The sequence below is a fragment of the Podarcis liolepis genome (assembly GCF_965112155.1).
Source record: "Podarcis liolepis genome assembly, chromosome: 3".
In the NCBI taxonomy this organism is placed as follows: domain Eukaryota; kingdom Metazoa; phylum Chordata; class Lepidosauria; order Squamata; family Lacertidae; genus Podarcis; species Podarcis liolepis.
The window spans coordinates 79,507,585-79,524,177 of NC_139557.1; the positions used below are offsets into that span (position 1 = coordinate 79,507,585).

The 16,593-nt window shown below is 40.3% G+C and overlaps 1 protein-coding gene across 3 annotated transcripts in view; it reads left to right on the forward strand.

The window, feature by feature from the left end:
* Window positions 1-16,593, forward strand: part of CHRM3 (cholinergic receptor muscarinic 3) — a 229,645-nt gene that overhangs the window by 13,053 nt on the left and 199,999 nt on the right. The gene's annotated exons all lie outside the window — the stretch shown is intronic.

The following is a 16,593-nucleotide window of genomic DNA, read 5'->3' on the forward strand; positions in this document are numbered from 1 at the left end:
TGAAAATGTTTATTATAATGCATGTGGGCATTTTGACCAATACAGTGGTACCTGAGTTTAAGAACAGCTTAGTTTATGAACAACTTGGATTAAGAACGCTGCAAACCCGGAAGTAGGTGTTTTGGTTTGTGAACTTTGCCTTGGAATAAGAACATGTTTCACTTCCTGTTGAGTGTGTTTCATTTGTAAATTGAGTCCCCCGCCACTATGGGAAAGCACACCTTGGTTTAAGAACGGACTTCCAGAATGGATTAAGTTTGTAAACCAAGGTAGCACTGTGTTTGCAATTCTGTACTGTGTTTGAAAATGTCATATGCAAATGAAATCACAGTTTGACATAATCAATATAAATTAGGAAGGCTGGACATATTTCACAAGGACCAGAGTCAAAGCAATCTTTTGACAAATATTGGACCTAAGAATATATGTAGCATGTCCACAGATGGATCACCACTTTTTATCATAATATATTTGGGACCTGGACTTCTCAAAACCTTGATAAAACTATAGGTGCCCTTCCTTGTTTTGTTCAGCACCAGACACTTTAAGTTAGCATAAAGCCCAGGGCAGCAGACTTGCATGTAGAGCCAGTGCTTGTGACAACTTCATATTTGCTTTTGTGCTAGATTTGCATGTGTAAGTAGTTATCAGAGAAATTACCCTCTTCTGTTTATTTATTCATTCATAAAATCTTATACTGCTTAATATAATGTAATACAAAATAATAAAAAATATCTATGTGCAGAACATAAAATCAATAGAAGTGGAAATAACAACATATAATTAAAAATTTCATTAAAAACAACAGAACAAAACTATATATTGCAGACCACACTGAGCAGTGTATGAAACAAAATAAAAAATAAGAATCAATGTCCAGGAAAACTGTTATTGATTTTACCTCATGAATTACCCGAGGGAGGGCATTCCAGAAGGTGGGTACTATTGCCAAGAAGGCTACCTATTCATTGACCACTGTAGTAAGGCTATACCTGTCCAGGTGCAATCTTAGTTGGTGTACAACATGAAGTTGATAATTGGCACACTGAGGTCACCTGGGACTCTAGTGACAGCAATGGATTGTGTAGTTGCCTTTTGCTGTACATGAATTTGTGGGGCTACACCTCTCCAACTGTGATATTAAGAGAACAGTATTGCACATGCTGTATGGTATAATGTAGAGTTCCCTGCAGTTTTGTAGTACATGGCTGCGGTATAAATCTTTATTGCAAGTTCCCTTAAGGTCTTCCCTCTTCTTGACTGACTTCTTTAATATTGAGAACATTTGTTAAAAGGAAACAAAGTATGAGCTACAGACTCATTTTCTATGCCAGCAGATACTTCAGTATCTCTTCCGTCAGCCTTATCCTGTGGCCACAGGTGCCCATTGGGCTGCACAGTCAGATGAAGGTAAGACCCATTGAAGACAGTGGGGCTTTAAAAATAAATAAAATGCATAGGATTGCCCTAGTAATCACAAGCTATGCCTCATCGGTATAATTAATCATTTTATATAGTGTTTGCATCACTTTTGTTGAGAATAATAATGCCTTCTGGAACATATTTATTCTATCCAATCCAAAGCTGGCCTGGCTATTATAACAATTGAACCATGCATATTACACGTATTGAATGCTTATCTATAAATACATTTAACTAGCAGTGAAGCATTATGTGACCTGAGTATTAAAGTAATCCTGTCTATTCATGACAACTAACCTTTTGCTACCACTTACTGACAGTTCTGATGCTCTCAGTTATTGTCTGTGGCAGCAAGATGAAGACATATTCCCTAGTCCTTACACATGCCAAACTACATTTCATCTCCATGTTCAATTCCTTTTATATTTAAAGTTTTCAATAAGGTAGGTTTGGTTTAAACTATGAATGATGCTTCTATCTATTTTTTTTAAAAAAAATATCCAATGAGTCAAGTATTATGAGTGAAAGGCTTTTGTTAAAACATCCTCATAATATAATAGGATTAATTATGTGATGACATACACATCCACTTCAAAGCTTTCAGTCAGTCACTGTTCGGAAATTTCTAATTTTTTAAGAACCTAAAGCAAAGTGTATGTTATGGGCTAGGGTATAAAGAATATAATGCACACTAATAGAATAAAGAATATAAAGTATACTAAAAGAGTAGATGACTTTGTGTTAAGGCTAAATAAAAAGTAGTACGTACTGTGAGTTGCTCAGCAGTTTGAGTTGCAAAGGGCAGAGTGGTTGTCTTTTCTCATTTTCCCTCCTTTCCCATAGGCACATGGCATTAACAACAGACCTATATGCCAATTCTGAGTCTGCAGAAGGAAGGAAAAGTCCTGAGCAGTCATATTCTGTGAATACCATTTTGTTTGAGTGTGCCTGTTCATAGGTACTCTGGTACAATACAGGTGATCGGTACTTCTGGATAGGCTTTCTTGCTGGAGGTTTCTTTCTGGAGATAGGAGCCAGTTGCCCCAGGTGCTGGTCCTGGAAATGCTGCCAAATAGGGTTCAGGGGTTGACATCAGTGAAGATAAGGCATTTATAGGATGGCAATGGCAAGATAACAGCTGGGCCCCAGTATGGAATATGTCATGAATATGTCATGAATGCAACCTGGGACTAGAGGAGGAGTGCACAGACACCAAGGCACTGGCTCCAGTTTTGAAAACTTTTATTAATTTTGGGTTGCATTCAACTCACTTTACTCAGAATAGACCCATGGAAATTACTGGAGCTAAGTTAATCATGGTCATTGATTTCAGTGGCTCTTTTTCTGATTAAATGATAGTTGAACACAACACTTCCTTTATTAAAGACTTCTCAGTCAAACAACACATTCATGCACACTGTGATGGAGTATAGTTACTAATTATGGTTTCTGTGTCTAACTAAGTGACCAGCTAAATAACACAGTGGTGTGGGTGGAACAGGATGAGGTGGAAGCTCCTTGGGCATAGGTTTTTACCCAAAGATGGCTAGACTCCATAGTTCTAATACTCTCAGCTAAGTATTTGATTACAAGGCACATAATTTTCTGTGTTTCAAGACTGACTTGGAAAGTTATGGGAATTACAATATGCTTGCATGATCTTTCAGACCCGCCCCCCCATCTGAATGCTTCAAGGTCTCAGAATTGCAAGCCCTTTTCTGGCCATGTGACTCAACGGTCATAATCTTTGTCCTTATCAAAGTGCCTTTAGGGCCAAGACAAATGGGCTATCTTGGAACATGTAGTTTCTTCTTCTAGAGAATATTGTTTTCCTTAAATCTGATGTTTTGCTTAAAATGAAGGCCTGTGTATAGCCACAAGCCACTGGAACTTTTTTCTCTCTCACTGTGGCAACCTTGTACAGTCATCTTTCCAAAGATTCACTCATCCTTCTCTTATTCATACACATAAGTGATTACATGAAAAGCACTAATACTAGTAAGATTAACATACAGTATACTCAAGTATAGTCCTGAAACCTCCAGACTAATTTTGCAAAATAATATTTGACTTACTACAGTGTGTAACAAATGGAACAACAGAAGATAGAAAGGTGACACTGAACTGGATCAATCCAGAATTGCATAGTGGATAGGACTGCTCCTTGTCTACTCAGTTTGTGTGGCAGCAGTGTCAAATGCATAATTGGCAACAAACAGAAGAACGAAAAGGTCCAGCAGGTGTATGGTTCATTAATTCTGGGTCAAAGCCTATTACCAAGACTTCTCTTTGCTTATGGTGATTAAAGGTTATGATGACCCGTCACATAGTGTACCAGGGTGTTTGCTCAGTGAGAAAAGGTGTAAATCTTTGAGTCCTTATGACTTTGTGGTTAAGCAGGTTAAAGTCGATGGCTCCCTTCCACTTTTGTATCCCAGGGGCTCTACTGTTGTGGATGGAATTCAGAAAAAAGGTAAATAACCTTGGCACAGTGCTAGGAAGGAAACCAAGAAGAAAATAAAAGCTAGTAAACTTGGTGATTTGTCTGAGTATAATCAACCCTGTCTTCTACAGTTTGGAACAGAAATATTTTAGGGTAAGTAAGTTAAGCAAAGTTTAAACATGGCTGGCTGGCACTGAAAATCTTTTGTTTGTTAGTACAACACCACATGTGTTGGAAACAAAAGTTGCTTATTCTACTGATTTATTCATATGTTATTTATAGATGAAACAGTGCTGAGAATATTAGAAGTATATAGAAAGTACACAGTGAACATTAACTTGATCAGTTTTATTAGAATACTGTGGTAGAAGGAACCTTTCTGATATTAGAAATTCTGATAACATTGACTTCTTGTTAGTGGGACATCTTAATTGGGGGGGGGGGGCGGACTGTATACTTTGTATATGCCGACATGTTTATGAGTAGATGGCATGTGGTCCTGTTCCAGTGTGTATTCAGGCCTGGGTTTGGAACAGAAACAGACTTGGGCTGCTGGATGTATGACCTTTTTCAAGAGGACAGGGAGAGTGCAAATCCATTGCTTTTTCTTCACAGTATTTCTCAGTGTCTTTCAGTACTGTCAGCTATGGTACTATGGAATCCTGCTGAATCTTCTTTGTGGTTGGAAATTGGTTCCACTCCTGCTAACAGGGCCTGTTCCAGAAGGAAGGTTTCCACTTGGCCCCATGGCATTTGCACTGTAGGGTCCTACAGGGCTCCATCTTGTCACATATACTATGAAACTACTAGGAGACTAATTGGCTGGATTGAGAAGATGAGACAAGATGGCTGCACATAGGTAGGTGGAATTTGAGTTTAATAATTAGGTAAATGGGCTTGTTTTTTGATAGGTTTCCATTCCCCTGTGGGTGCTCCTTAATTCAGTGCTGACGTTGGAAGAGCAAGTGGTTTAAGTGGCAAGGAGCAGCATCTCCAGCTGTTCCTGGAGAGGAGTAGCCTTGCCACAGTGATCCATGCACTGCTGACCTCACAGCCGGCTTGCTGTAATGTGCTCTGTGGGTGGCTGCCTTGAAGACTGTTGAGAAGCTGCAGCTACTACAGAATGCTCTGACTCGGTGCTTAGTGCGGATCATAGAACACTGATCTTGAAAGAACTGCACTGGCTGCCACTAGGCTGTTGAGCCAAATTCTAGATTCTTGTGATGTTTAAAAAGCTCGTTTTTAAAAGAGGAAGTGGTTCAGTTCAATTCCATCCTGATTAAACTTTTAGTTCATGAAAAGTTCATCCTTGGCAAAAAACTAAAAACTAACATTCCGAATGTTACAAGCTGCTGTGCTCAAGCATGATGTCTTGATGCCCAACCGTGGGTTTATAGACTCAATCATGCAGACTGCCATAGCAAAGAGAAGTACAAAGTAGCCTGGAAAAATGAGTTAAAAGAGGACTGAGGGTGAAGAATGAAAATGGCATTGGGGAAAACAAGCACTTTCTTGATACTTGAGAATGCTATGCTCTGTTTTCAGAGTTTGTTTTTTAGATATTCACCGAGTTGCTATGGCTAGTGTTAGATTTAGCTGTGCAGGAAGCCAAGGTTAAAATCCCATGAAGCTTTTTAATGTCAGTATGTTTAAACTTAATGTTAAGAGCAATAGTAATAAAAATTACTTAAATACATTAGGAGCAAAAAACAACAACAAACCAGCTAGGGAAGTGGTCAAGGGAGTCAAAGATGTGCTAAAGGAAGAAAATGAAATTGTAGAGAAGATGAATCCCTTGCAGCTGTCCTCCCTGCAGAAAATACCGTACAGATCCCTGTGTTTAAGCTAACTTACCCAATGAGTCTGAGGAACTGACACAAATAGTGGCAAATAGAGAAAAAGTTATGGGATTTACTGACAAATTAAAAACTAACAAATCAGCAGGTCCACGTAGTACCCAGCTGTGACAATGCTTATTTTTACAAGCGCACCTATTTCCAGTTGCTGAATGCTGGGTGTATGTTTGAAAAACTTAAATCAAGCTTTTGTTTTGTTCTAATATGGAGGTTTTGCACAAGACAATTCTTGCACAAAACCTCAGTATTCATCATATTGATCCATCATTAAAAGTAAAAGTAGAAGTCGGCAAATGTGGTTTTGCTCTTCAAACCAGCAGCTAAAACTGATAGTGCACTTGCATATTATAAATGAAGTTGTCTTTCTTTTTTAATATTGAGGTTTGCACAACAGCATTCTTGTGCAAAGCTTCCTGGAAGCAAACAGACCTGTCTGAGTTACCTGTAATTGACTAGAATATTTTCCATTTAGTATTTGAATGGGAGCAAAAATAATATTTTTTAAATATTTGCAAATGCTTTTGTGACATCATGGATTATTTAGAAAACTTTCCTCTGTTGAAAGTGGGGACCTTACTGGGAAAGGGAGAGAGGAAAGCGGTCAGACAGACTTCCCTGGGTGGCTTTCTAGTGACCAGTCCAAGGAGAGTCTTCTGCAGGAATCCGCTTTCTTCTCAGAAAGGGGAAAGTTGTATATTTTTGTGAGAATATCCCTCCGCCAAAATATTAACCCCTCCTTTTGCCCACTGTGAAATACATTGTAATGTTCGTTGCACACTTTCTAGGGATGTATATATTTAAAGGGGTGTGTGTGCATTAGTAAAGAAATATCTACTGCACACATGTCCAGTTGAAAAAAATCGTATGGTGATTGTGAATGGGAGGACTCTTTCTAACCCTGATCTTCTTAAGCATATTTTAACAGCCACACAGCACTGAATGGTGCTTGTAGTGATGTTTTTCTATCACCTTATCTAGTTCATATGCCCTGTACTACTTTATTTGGTAATCGTTTAAGGATTAGAGTGCCATCTGTTAATTTGCCATTCTAACAAAATCCCTTTCTCTACCTCCTGCAACAAATATAGTACTAAGAATTCTGGCAGCGTGCTTGCATTGGAACCCCCACATTAGCAGATGTTTGATCCCCTCCCCTCACTTCTCACTTGGAATAGTCACATCTGCAACTCTTAATGCTATGCATGGAAATGTTAAATGGGGATTCTGCATCCCCTAAAATGATTAGAATAAATCATGCTGCACAAATCTACTTACTTAGCACAGGTAGTTGTAATGTCAGGGAAAAAATGATCAAAATATGCCTTAAGGGCCCCATTTTTATGAGGTATGTAGAATTTTGCATACTTTGTCAGAGCTCATAGTAATGGAAAAAGATCAACTGAAAGCAATATTCAGTTCTTTTATAGCCATTTGATTCCTGCCCAACTTGTCTAGGAAATTCACAAACTGTATACAGTATTTCTTTCTTTAGCACCATTGAATGAACGCAATAAGACACATCTTCTAAGTAAAGTTGGACTCTAAGATGATCCATCCATCTTACAGTAAATCCACTGAAATCAGTGTACTTAAATATATTGCTTTCAATGGATCTACTCCATTGTCTTTTCTCACAATTTTCCCATTCTCTTATAAGCAGAGCTGTGCTTTCTATCCTTCTTAAGAAACTCTAATCCCCATGTGATGGGATGATGAGCTGCTTGTGCGTAAAATCGTATCCCCTCAGAGTTTGTTCAAGTCCACAAACCTCTGTCTGTGACGGAGCCCCTCAGACATGGCTCCTCTAGTCACTGGCAGATTCCGACAGTGGCTGCTTTCGGAATCGCTTCCAACATAAAAGCTCCTTAACGGAAACACGTCTTCTGGACTCACGGCGTGACAGTTTCCGGCGAGGAGTGGGTCTCCCTATGGGAGGTCCAGAAACCTCCCCACTGTTCTCGCTGGACGTGTCCCTGAGCCCTCCCTCTTGCTCGCTTTCCCTCAGAGACCCACCTCTCCCCCTGCTGGTTCCTGCTTCCGCTGCTGGGTCTCTCCCAACCTCCGTGAGCCCTTCCACCACCTGTCCCTCCGATGGCAGTTCCCTGACACCCCACATATTTGTTAGGGGGGAAAATAATGTTTTTATTCTTCAAAATTATTATCTTTGGCACTAACTTAATTAGTGCTGTCATATATAGTGATTATACAGAACTGACAAATTCTTTCTATACTATTTATGTCATTTAAAACAAAAAGTAGCCAGCCTTTCTGCCTATTCCTGCTCCCAACCTAAACCAGGTAAACAACCCAGAAGAAAAGAGAAGGAAAGTTGAGTAAAACTTAACAGTAGCTTAGACAACAAAGTTCAGCAGAGTAAGCAACACTAACAAAATATTTGAACAGTATCTAAAGCAAGTGAACCATGGTGGGCAAACACTTCAAGCAGCCATGCACAAGAGACAGTGAATCAACAATAGTATTCTGGGCACTTGGGCATCAAAAATAGAGGGCACTTTAGTAGCAGCCTTTAACTGTTTTGCAGGAAAAGTATGTATCAGCAATGCGTATACAGTGGTGCCTCGTAAGACGAAAAGAATCCGTTCTGTGATTCTCTTCATCTAGCGGTTTTTTCGTCTTGCGAAGCAAGCCCATTGACGGATTAGCGGATTAGCGCTATTAGCGGCTTTTAGCGGCTTATCTGCTGATCGGATCAGCTGATAAGCTGCTTAGCAGCTTAGAAAAAGGGGGGGAAAGGGAAAAAAACAGCAGGAACTCGCAAGACATTGTCGTCTTGCGAAGCAAGCCCATAGGAAATTCGTTTTGCGAAGCACCTCCAAAACGGAAAACTCTTTCGTCTAGCGAGTTTTCCGTCTTGCGAGGCATTCGTCTTGTGGGGCACCACTGTAGTTAGTATGTATTTCTCACTTGTTTTCATTGAAGTGGTATACCAGCATTTGGGTTGTACCACTTCAGACTGCAGGTTGAGAGACCACCATACCCCCTCCCCCTGGTCAATGAGGTAAAACATTTTTGCATGGAGGATCATTTTGTGACAGGAGCACCAAGTGGGGGGGGTGAGTTCCGGGGGGGCCAGTCCCCCCTGAAATTTTCAGTCAAGGAGCTGGGGCCCTCAAAGTTCTGCGGCGGCCAGGCACACACACTGCCGGGCATGCTCGCGTCACACAAGCAAGCCACAGGACGTTTGCCTGTCCCATGGAGAAGGCACTTTTGAGGGTTTAGAAACAGGAGGAGATCACAAGTAAGGTTGTATTGAGATACAAAAGCAGAGAAATGGAAGGATATGCAAGGCCATGGAGGGCTTTGAATGTAAGGAGTAGAAGATCTTTGTGGATCTTCAGTTCCAGTTACACTGCTCCAGTTACACTGTTGTTTATCTGGCCTTCCTTCTGAGTAAACTAGGCTCTAGGTTTAAGGCTGAATGCAAGGTTGTTAATGCCCACCAACTTGGTATTTGTAGTGGTTGGGGAGATTGTATTTGAATCTGTTATAATGATGCTTTCAGCTGATTGCAGAATAGTAATGCCTTGGCAGAACTAAAGGGCCCTAATATGGAAAAGTATGTATAAAGGGGTGGGGGAGGGAAGAGTAGAAGTGTTTTGTTTGATTATATGCTGGCGTTATGGAGCATAAAGTGAAACTTGGAATTATATTCTAGAGGTCACCTGTACATATCCTTTATTAAATTCCTGCTGTAGAAATGATCTAATTTGGGAATGATTTCTCGGCCTATAAGTCACCCCTACCAGAGATCGTTTATCCCCGCAGCTCACAAATATATAATCTTCACAGCAAATATTTTGCTTCCTAAACTGTTTTCAAATAACTATCATATACTCTTCAGATATTGTTAATGATTTCTTAGTAGGGTGCTGTCAGATGTTTGTGGTGGTTGCTCGTGAGTAACCAGGCAGGACTCCAACCTGTCTTTTACAGGTTTTATTGGTGCAAACTATTTACAGTGCAGAAACACAAAGTTCATGTCTTTCTTAGTCGCTTGCAGAATCTGGGAGTGGCGCCTTCTGGCTTCTCCCCCAACATAAGAACTTAGACACCCCAAATCTCCACCTCCCCTCATTGCGTTTCACCCCTCTGCACAAGCTGGGCAATGGAAGTTGCGTGTCTGCCTCCTGGCCAGCCGGGCTAGGTGAGGCACTTGGGCTCTCCACAGCATCTTCAAGCCCTCTCCTCACTGGGCTGGCCCCTTCCCTCTCTACTCCACTGGAGGTGTGGCTTTCCCCACCGCTGGACAAGGAGCTGCTCATCAGAAGCCTTGGAGGCTCTCTGCATTCCCCTGCCTCCCTCCCCTGTTCTGATGGCAGTCCCCTGACAGGTCCTTTGGCTCCACCAGATTGCTTCACACTACAGAGTGCTATATTATCAAAATGGCGCACCACATGGTAGCAAAGGGTGGATTTTTTTTTTTTTAACCAAGCCCAACTATGTTTGGGCAAGAATGAAAAGAGGAAGGAGGCGAAAACAGCATGGGGGACCTGCTTCAGTCTGGCTTCCCAACCTTCAACAGGGTCACCTGACACCAACAGCACTGTGGGAAGGACATTGGATGCTATTTCCTGCTTTTGTGGCATGTTGTCAGTCACCTTGAGAGATCAAAAGTTAAACTGTAGCATATAAACTATATCCTGTTGAGACTGCTTAGCTGTAAACAGGTAACTGAGAAGACTCCCACTCTCCCCCTTACTAACTGAAAGTTTGGGGATATACAGCTTCAGCTCTCAGGAAAACATTAATGTACTCAACCAATGTTATTTTGGAACATAGGGGTTTCCAAGTCCGAAAGATGAAATTATAGTAATAAATTAGTGCTTCTGCTTTGAGCCTCCCACAAGATGATGAAACAAAATAGACCCTTTTTGATTTATATTTAAATAATTACGTATCCTGCTCTTCCCAGTTTTATGCCCTTCTGACAAACGGAAGTTTTAAAAATTGGGTATAAACAGGCCAGGGGTTGAAATTCTAAATTTATAGCATTGAGAGTTCAGAACACTTTGTTTTATGTACTACAATCTGCCTACTTTCCCACCCATTTCATCTTCATTCTTTCAAGGGAGAGTAATTGGGTTAAAAAGGTTACTGTCCCTGCTTATCCACTATGGCAGAACCGTTATTCATTAGAACAGAGAAATGGTTAATATGATTACTGGAAGGGTCAACAGTTTTGATACTAGTACCTATTGCCTTACTTAATGTGAGTATGCCATTTGTAACAGCAGACCTGGCTATACAGTGGTACCTCAGGTTACATATGCTTCAGGTTACATACGCTTCAGGTTACACACTCCGCTAACCCAGAAATAGTGCTTCAGGTTAAGAACTTTGCTTCAGGATGAGAACAGAAATCGTGCTCCGGCGGCGTTGCAGCAGCAGGAGGCCCCATTAGCTAAAGTGGTGCTTCAGGTTAAGCACAGTTTCAGGTTAAGTACGGACCTCCGGAACAAATTAAGTACTTAACCTGAGGTACCACTGTAGAACTCATCAAAAGTTTTATCTATTTGAAGTACACAAAAAAGTATCTGGATTTAACTTCAGTTTGTTGACTCTTATTCAGTGCATTGCTGAGGCAATGGTCCAGCACATCCCCTGCCATCCCCATAGATGTAAAGGAGAAGTAGAGCTGTGTGTCATTGGCATATTGTTGACAATGTACTCCAAATCTTTAGATTGCCCTACTCAGTCGCTTTATGTACATGTTAAACAACATAGGGGACCCCTGAGGAGCCCCACAATGAAGGTTCCATGGGGCTGAAGAGTACTCTCCAGGCATCACCCTCTGAAATGACCACAAAGGTGTGTCACCCAGCCCTAACTCAGACAGCCTCTCCAGAAGGATACTATGGTTGATGTTATCAAAAGCCACAGAGAGGTTGATGAGAATTATTAACAAGGAGACATTTCTCCTGTCTCTCTCCTGACAAAGGTAATCATACAGGGCGACTAAAGCAAACCAATTGGAATGGTAAAAAGAAGCTGCTATACCCTCAAAAGTTTGTGTCAGCTTGAGATCTTGCATATATTTCTGTTGTCTTAAAAAAAACACCTGGTGTAGACAGGCAAGTGTGTTGAATGTCTTTATTTTGTGGCTGCTGTTCTGGCAGTGTCTTGTTGTGTTCCACTCCTTGGAAACTGTATGTGACTGGTTCGGGAAGGGGTAGGGTTGTTTTGTCGGTCTTTAGCTGTGATGGTCTTTGTCTATCAGCTATATTTATCTTGCTTTGCTTGAATTTCAATAGAGCAGGGCTGGGGAAACATTTTCAGCATGAAGGCTGCCTTCCTTTCTAGGCAACCTTTTGGTAAGCCACACGCCAATGGTGGGTGGGGCTTGATGTGAAAGTGAGCAGAGCAATGAATGTAGATTTTACATTTGCACAGTAGGCTAGACACACTCATGCATCCATTGCTATTCTCCAAGCAGATGAACAAGAATTAAAGGACATGTTCCAGCCAGAAAAAATAATAATCCCCAAACAGTGAAGTAGTACCAGACATATGTGTGGCCTGGAGTGAGTTCTGAAGGCCAGATAGAGAATATCACATTCAGCCCCGTTTCCTTGAGTTCCCCCCTGGTGCAGAGTGTGGAAAGGCCATGAAGGCTTCTTTCCCTGTATTTTCAATGGTTTGGCTGATGCTGAGTTCCTGCTATCAGTCTAGGTCTGATGGGACTCTATTGCTGAGTAAATAGAACCATTAATGTATTTTTCAAAATGAATAAATAAAGATCATGCAGTGAAGTTTGGTATTGTACATGCAGTACAGTTGTGGAATTTTAGAGCAAATAATTTATCCTATAACCTGCCCACTGTCCTATTATATAGTCCTTCATTAAAACAGAAAACTATGAATTATCTCAGGAAAGGCTGATGATACTAATTGAGGGAAGGTGAGTCATTAGGTTAATAAATCATGTGAAACATTAGTTGCTGGGTTCTCAAACTGCAAAACCGTATTTGTAGACAACTGTTGCAAGATATACGGTAGCTTTTCAGAGATGCCATGTGTAGACTTGCAGGATTGCGAGTGGCTTGTTTCTTGCATTCCCACTTCTGATTTTGTTATTCTGCTTAGCTCTGGCTTCCCAGAAGTCCAGTATGGAGGTCTGAGAGGTATCATAGGAGCATAGGAAGCTGCCTTGTTCCAAGTCAGACCATTGGTCCATCTAGCAGCAGCTCTCCAAGATTTCAGACAGGAGTGTCTCCCAACCCTACCTGGAGATACTGGGGATTGAACTTGGGATCTTCTGTATGTAAAGCAGATGCTCTTTCCCCAGTCTCCTTAGACTACTGGATGATAGATTGATTATCTGGATTGATTATCTAAGCTCCATCTCATTTTAAACAAATTACGTAATTGTGTACATGTACTTTTATTATTAAAATGAGCTCATTAATTACCGTCTTGTGTTGCATTCCCTTATTGTCAGTGGAAGATATTAGTAAATGGGGTTTAAAAGGGCCTAGACCAGGTTTCCTCAAACTCGGCCCTCCAGATGTTTTTGGCCTATAACTCCCATGATCCCTAGCTAGCAGGACCAGTGGTCAGGGATGATGGGAATTGTAGTCTCAAAACATCTGGGAGGGCCGAGTTTGAGGAAGCCTGGCCTAGACTATAGCAGTGTTTTCCAGAAAGCTAACATATTTACAGTACATGAGTGTTTTGCTGGCATGTTTTATTAGTGCTATTTGTTGGTATTTTATTGTTAATTTTATGGTGATTTTATGCTTCAGCTTTTGTAAGCACATGTATAATAAAAATATATTTTTTAAACGTCTGCCTGGTTAATCGAGGGCACGTTTTCAGCTGGCTAAAAGACTTGTAGCATGCTAACCATTAAGCATTGCAACTCTAAATAACAAGGACTAATCCACCAGCTTTAGCACTGACATCCCAAATCAAAACAGTTAAGAGTCTGGGGCTCTGCAACTAACCCCATTTACCTGGAAGTAAGGTCCACTGAATTACGGCAAATAGAATTTACCTTTGAGTAGACATCCTTAGGATTGCAGCCTAAATGGTCAAGCTCACAAATTATCTGGGTTTTTCTTAAGTATCTGTAAGATTAATAACTTAGTGTTCAGTACCACTTGTGATGTGCCAAATATTTGCGAGGTTCAAACTGTGCTGCAAAAGGTACCAGGAAGAGAGGAGAACACATCAAGTACCTGCCAAAAAGGTTTAATTCAAGCCCAACGTATTTCATAATAATAATAATAATAATAATAATAATAATAATTTATTTGTACCCCACTCATCTGACTGCCCCAGCCACTCTTCAGGGACATTTATAAATAAAAAAAAATGTACAGATAACAAGTAATGTGGCTCAGTTTTTCAGTTACAATCTCTTACTGTCTTACTATGTATCTTATTCTATTATCACATTTCCTCTGCCCATATATATCTATATAATGTGTGTGTGTGTGTGTGTGTATCCCAAAGAAGGATTATTCTGAACATTTCCTTGCCTTTATAAAATATCCTTCCCTGCTTTATTTTTGTGCTGCAAAAGTTGCAATTACTTTTTGTGTTTGAAGTTGTTGGTGGAAAATCTGTCAACCTTCCATCATGCCCATTTGTAGCTCTCATCTGTTGCCTGTGGTGAGAGAGGGGGAGGGAGGGATCTCAATTTCTGAGACAACTGGAATGGACATGTCAATATGCATCTTTGTTGAAGCCAGAACAACATTTGCATGCGGATGTTGTTCCTGCGCATCTCATTACTTTTAATGGGCTGTGCTTTTGGATGCCTCTCCGAACCTGAGGGACCATTGGCCTTTTCATTTCAGCAGTAGGGATGCATTTGCTGAATTCATGAGCTTTTGCTGTGTTACAAACAATTTGTCACCCTTTTACCATGGAGTGCGAAAACTTGCCGGAAGGGGGCAGGATCATTTTACACAAGGTAAAAATGTTTATGCACATGCAACACTCAGTGTCACACTGGTGTCCTATCACAATCTGGAGAACCAATAGCAAATTTTGCTTTGTTTCCCTGTATGCAACTTATTGCTTGGCATCCAACATGTTCTTGCAAACCAAAGTTCATGGGCCAGTGATCATGTATTGTGATCCTTCTAAATATAGAAAACATTAATCAGATGTCGAAATTGACTTGAAAATAATTGCGTTTGAAAAGCATTGGCACTGACTGAAAGACTTATAAGCAAAGTTCTGCTTACACAGGGCTTTCCTGTCTCCTTCACACTATAGCCTATTGTACCTGTTGTAAAGCCTTTCTGGTGTGTTAATTAATTTTCTAAAGTTTATTAGGGAACTTAAGTGACTTTTAAAAGCATGAGTTGGTAAGGACACACAGTCTCACTCTGCTTAAGGGTAGGGATGGCCCTTAACAAATTCAAGGCAAGAGAAGCTTGTTGCAGACTAGTCATCTAGAAAGGCACTGAGAGTTCCTTGCTGAACAGAATGATTCAACATTTTCTCCCATGCATCTATCCAACTTTATTGCATGGGAGTTACTTTAACACTGAAATAAGAGTTTGCGTCTTTCTAACTAAGCTTAAACTGTTTCAAATCCATCTGTATATCCTAACCTCATTGGGTTTAGGCTCTATATATTTTTATAGTTTAATATAGGTGGCACTGCCCTACTGTAGCTCTGTCTGCAGAACTAAATTGGATTTGGGCTGCTAGCCCATTGCTAAAACTGATGTATAGTAAACAGGTGCCCAGTCTTGTAGCCTTTGAGGTATAGAAGAGGATTGTTGCTTGATTTTATACCCTCCACTCCCTAATACATTAATTTGTAGACTATATACAGTGGTACCTCAGGTTACATACACTTCAGGTTACTAACCCAGAAATAGTACCTCGCGTTAAGAACTTTGCTTCACCATGAGAACAGAAATCGGGCGGTGGCAGCAGCGGCGCGGCGGCAGCAGGAGGCCCCATTAGCTAAAGTGGTGCTTCAGGTTAAATACAGTTTCAGGTTAAGAACAGACGTCCGGAACGAATTATGTACTTAACCCGAGGTACCACTGTATTGTGAAAATGGGCATATGCAAACTAATTTTGCATGAACTTAGATATTTACGATTCCATACTGAGCCTAGTTTTACCAGGGAGTTCACCCGATCGGATACTCTGGGAGTTACGGTAACTTCTGATTAAACATTGATAGTAATCCACTGTTAAAGTGTGGGATTTAAAAAGGAAAAGTTTGATTTAAAATAGCTTATAAAGTAACATAGGAAATAGTATTGAATCAATTTTAGTAGAAATAAAACACCACAACTGGGTACTTGCTGAATGCTTATTGGATTTTTACACAAGGGTTCTGTTTGTTATAACTGTTCGTTACCATAGAAGTACAAACTGAAAGGTAGCAATGATGAGTTAGTGCAATATATTATATTAAATAAACTTGTCCTGTTAGCAGTGCATGCAAGTCTTTATTTACATTACAGTAAGCTGTTTTCTGCTGTATTATAATTCTGCTGTACAAATAAATTAAGGCAGCTTGTGACAGCTTGATTTACGTTCTCTGCAAAAACTGAAAAGCTTTTTCTCTCATAGATGGGTGGGCTTCCTTTTTTTAAAAAAAATATATTATGGTGTGGGCAGCATGAATCCTATCATCTGAAAAAGAAAGCAAATAAAAGGCTGAGTTATCTGCTTGTGACTGCATTGAAAGGAAGAACAAATATCAAATATTATTTTTAGAATCCAAAGGTATAGCAAACAGTTCTGAATTACCTTTCTTTTTATAAAAAAGAGAATGAATTAATAGATGTGTTTCCACAGCACAGAATGCTACTTGGTTTTAGGTTTAGGGGTTTTTTTTTAGCTCATGTTTCCTTTTGCTATTCCATTATTGGG